Source organism: Macaca mulatta, chromosome 7, assembly GCF_049350105.2.
Source record: "Macaca mulatta isolate MMU2019108-1 chromosome 7, T2T-MMU8v2.0, whole genome shotgun sequence".
Taxonomy (NCBI): domain Eukaryota; kingdom Metazoa; phylum Chordata; class Mammalia; order Primates; family Cercopithecidae; genus Macaca; species Macaca mulatta.
This window is the reverse complement of record NC_133412.1, coordinates 90,734,288-90,738,929: the sequence shown is the minus strand read 5'-3', so window position 1 is coordinate 90,738,929 and position 4,642 is coordinate 90,734,288. Positions and strand designations below refer to the sequence as shown.

Genomic DNA, 4,642 nt, shown 5'->3' with positions numbered 1-4,642 from the left:
ATTTAAAAATTCATAAGGTAGAAAAGTTACAGTAAGCTAAGGTTAATATATTATTGAAGGAAAGAAAATTTTTAAAAATAAATTGAGTGTAGGCTTAGTGTACAGGGTTTTAAAGTCTACAGTAGTGTACAGTAATGTCCTAGGCCTTCATATTTATTCATGACTCACTTACTGACTCACTCAGAGCAACTTCCAGTCCCGTAAGCTCTAAGCTTATGGTAAGTGCCCTAGACAGGTGTACCAGTTTTAATCTTTCATATCGTATTTTTACTGTGTCTTTTCTATGTTGAGATACACAAATACTTAACCATTGTGTTACAGTTGCCTACAGTGTTCAGTACTACACTGTACAGGTTTGTAGTCTAGGAGCACAGCCTACAGCCTGGGTGTGTAGTAGGCTGTGCCATTTAGGTTTGTGTAAGTACACTCTATATTGTTTGCACAATGATGCAATTGCCTAACAATGCATTTCTCAGAACGTGTCCTTATTGTTATGCAACAAAGGACTGTGAATGAGAGTTTATTTTGTTTTTCAGTCTGTACTGGCAGTGAATCATACATAGCTCAGTTTATTAGACACGCTGCTTTTCTTGAGCAAAGAAAGAACTAGGAGAGAAACGGGGCTTTGGAACCCTGATGGGGCAATGCTGAAAGAGGAGAAATATCCCAAGGAAGGGAAAGGTGTGTTGCAGAAAGATGAAAAATAGGCGGCTTCTCACAGCTGTTCTCAGGGGAAGAGAGGGGGTGGGATGCAGCTCCGCTGGTGCCTAACACGAAGGGCCCTCATCCTGCTGATTCAGTTGTATGGGGACTGCCAGTGCTGTCTCCTGGTCAGATGCTGCTTCTGGTCTCCCTGTAGAAGATGCCACTGGAGTTGCCTTTTCAAGGATGGGGACATTTGAAGGCCCTGGACACTCAACTCTGAGGCTGGCTGCGATTTCAGTAGCACCGCCTGGTGGAGGGCAGAGCCAAGCTGATGGCTTGGCACATCAGGTAAAGTAGGGCACAGAGGCACTCCGGATTGGACTGGTAATAGCTAGACTGAAAAGTTTGTATTTAAAGGGATAGTAACTTGGACTTGTTCTGCAATATCCCCACAAGGGCCTGACTGAGTGAGCAAGCATGGAGGGCCGCGGGGATTTCTGGACAGTGGCCATTCCCACAGTCAGGCAAGAAGGCCTCAGGAGGCTGGGGCGCCCGTTCATGGTGAAGCGGAGGCTGCCAGCGCCCTAGAACCCAGGAGGAAGCACACAGGCCCCACAGAGTGGTTGGCAAGATTCACTCGGGGATTAGGATGCTGGCCAGATCGCGGAATTTGAGGCTGGAATCCAAGCTCAACAGGAAAGTAGTGAAATACAAATTGGAAAAACAGGGCTTTGGAGCAGGGAGGGAGCTGGTGCCTGCGTTTCCCACCAATGCTCGTTTAGGAAGACAGGACTGACGCTGGCCGGCCGCCCCCTGCTGGAGGGGATGTGGCATCTCATTGGCTGCCAGGTATCGGGGTCCGTTACTCCTGGAACCAATGTGAAGAGAGTCTCAGAGGAGGCTGTGGTGGAATCCCCCACGTACCCTTGTTTCTCTCACCTTTATCTCTCGATGCCTTGGGGCAAAGGCCTATCTTCCACCTATAAACAGAGTTTACACGTGGATCTTGGAATCCGGGCACACCAATCCCCAGCTAACGAAATCCCCGAGTTGCGGGATTTGAAAGGGTCAAGTTTGGCCCAAGAACCCGCAGTCCTCTTTTGTCTTCGGCCCTCTATTTCTAAGTGTGGGCTTCTAGCACGGAGGCTCTGGGCAGAGCCCATGCTGTTTTAGGGCTGGGTAGTTTCAATGACGACAGCAATAATTATCACAGTGATGGTGACCTTCACCCCAACAGGACTGCTGTGTGTGAAGCACCCAAGAGAGCCCCTACAACCAACCCGCCAGGAGTCAGCTCCTGAAAACAGGGTCGGAAAAAGTCACTGCCCATCAGAATGAGCTGTTCATAAAAAACTGGAAAGGTTAGGAGCTTTGTCTATTTCAAGGGCAACAAATTGCTTTGACCCTGAGGACCCTGAAGGCGAGTTTCCCTCACCGCAGCTCTCAAGACAACAGGGATCAGATTCAGAAGGACACTGCCGCTATAAGGCTCTTGTTTGTCTTGTTTTTAATTCCCGCCCTCTGTCCCCATATCTCAGTCCTCCATCTGTGAAACGAAATTCAGCCTTGCCTGTCCACAAAATTAAGACAAGGCATCTCGTGTGTGTGTTAAGATGAAACAAGATCTTAGCAAAAAAAGTAATGATTTCTTTTCCAAAACATTTTTTTACTGTAGTAAAATGTACATAACATAAAATTACCATTTCAATCATTTGTAAGTTCAGTGGCATTAAATACATTCACATTGTCCGGCAGCTCTCAGAGGTGTTGGAACCAGAGCGACTCCATCTTGAACAGGGACTGGGCAAAATGAGGCTGAGACCTGCTGGGCTGCATTCCCAGGAGGTTGGCATTCTTAGTCACCGGATGAGTCATTGGCTGCCAGGGAGGCAGGCTGGTTACCCCAGGAACCAATGAATTGCATCTCAGCCATGCGGATAAAACAAGATGCGGTAAAGAAGCTGGCCAAAACCCACCAAAACCAAGATGGTGACAAAAGCAACCTCTGCTCGTCCTCACTGCTCATTATACACAAATTATAATGTATTTGCATGCCAAAAGTCACTCCCACTAGTGCTATGACAGCTTACAAATGCCATGACAATGTCTAAAAGTCACTCAATGTGGTCTAAGAAGGGGAGGAACCCTCAGTTCTTTCCCAGAAAACTCATGAATAATACACTCTTTGCTTATCACATAATAAAAAAATACCATAACTATACCAAAGAAAAGGAATAAATACCGAAGTAAGGATACTTTTATCCAAGGAATAAATTTACCAAAGTAAAATAACCAAAGTAAGGGAATAAAAGGGCGGCTACTCCATAGGCAGAGCCCATGCTGCTGCTCTGCCTATGGAGTAGCCGCCCTTTTATTCCTTTGCTTTTCTTAATAAATGTGCTTGCATTTTACTCTGCTGACTCGCTCTTGAATTCTTTCCTTCATGTAGCCAAGAACCCACGTAGCCTCCCAGGCTGAACCCCAGTTTCAGGGTTCATCCTATGACACAAGCATCACCATCTCTTTCCAGAACTTTTTCATCATCCCCAAAACACTCTGGACTAATTAAACACTAACTCCCTATTCCCCCTTCCCCTCAACCCCTGGCAACCACCACTCTCCTTTTTGTCTCCATAAATTTGACCACTGCAGGTACCTCACAGAAGAGGAATCTTACAGGATGTGTCCCTTGTGACTGGTTTATTTCACCTATCATAATGTTTTAAGGTTCATCTATGTTGTGGCATGTGTCAGAATTTCCTTCCTTTTTAAGGCTGAATAATCCTCTATTGACTGAATAGATCACACTTTGCTTATCCACTCCTCTGTTGATGGACTCCTGGGTTGCTTCCACTCCTTGGCTATTGTGAATTATGCTGCTATGAATATGAGTATGCAAATACCTGTTTGTGTCCCCACTTTCAAAGCTTTGGTGTATATATCCAGAAATGGAATTGCTGGATCATAGGGTAAGTCTGTGTTTAATTTTTGGAGGAATAGTCATACTGTTTTCCACAGTGACTGTACCACTTTATATTCCCACAAAATTATTTCTTTATATCTGCCTTCCCCCACTAGATAGAACGCAGAGAAGTTACTTTTTCATTTCCAAATCCCCATCACCAGGAACAGTGTCTAGTTCATAACAGAGCTCTATAGAAAACTGTGGGAAAAAGGTGCAATTTATATGCTGCTGCCTCTTCATTTGGCATCTCAGTACGTGGCACACAGAAAGTAGGCACTGAAAAAGAGTTGAAGGAGCTAATGAGTACATGAATGAATGCAGTTACCATTGCTTTTTCCTTGGCCTTTGACTGAGGACAGACATTTTTATAAATTAAGCTACTTAGTTAAATGTAGACCTCTGCCCATGTTTGCTCATCCAGAAGTTTCACTTTAATGCCACTTCAAAGATATTGTTTTCTGTAAATCAGATCATAATTGTGATGAGAGTGATGTAGGGATGTGGCCTGGACTCTCCCCATCACCCCCTGCACAGCCTAATGTATAATGTACATTTTATTCAGGACCACTTTGGGATATGCTGTTGTTCTGTTCCAGAACACAGGATAATGGGGCTTTTTTCTGGGGATGGTGTGGTTCCATCATCAGATAGCAGGTGTGTCATCTGCAGGAACTGGTCTCACTATTCAACCACTGTATGAAAGGTTGGTTGTAGATCAACTCTTTGAAACGTCAAAGTGTTACTTTGGCAAATGCTTTTTTGATATTTCTCAACTAATTTACCTTGAAAAGTTCACCATGAAGTTGAATTGCCTAAACTTATACATTGTATGGGCACTGAGATGCAATTTTTAGGGCTGTGTGGGCATCAGCAATGCCTGCTTTCAATACACTGTAGCTATGCTCAGTGTCATGGACCTTGCAGGGCTGACCTCTTTTGTCCAAGCATTGAAGCCAATCTAAAACTCTTTTCCAAAAAGAAAATGTTTTCTTTGCTAATAAGTCACCCTTAACTGCAGGAGAGGCAGCTGTC

General features: G+C 44.6%; 1 pseudogene; it reads left to right on the top strand.

Annotated features, from left to right (window-relative positions):
* The first annotated feature begins 1,122 nt into the window (after positions 1-1,122).
* On the top strand, positions 1,123-2,048 carry LOC100423820 (uncharacterized; annotated as a pseudogene).
* Positions 2,049-4,642: the final 2,594 nt, after the last annotated feature.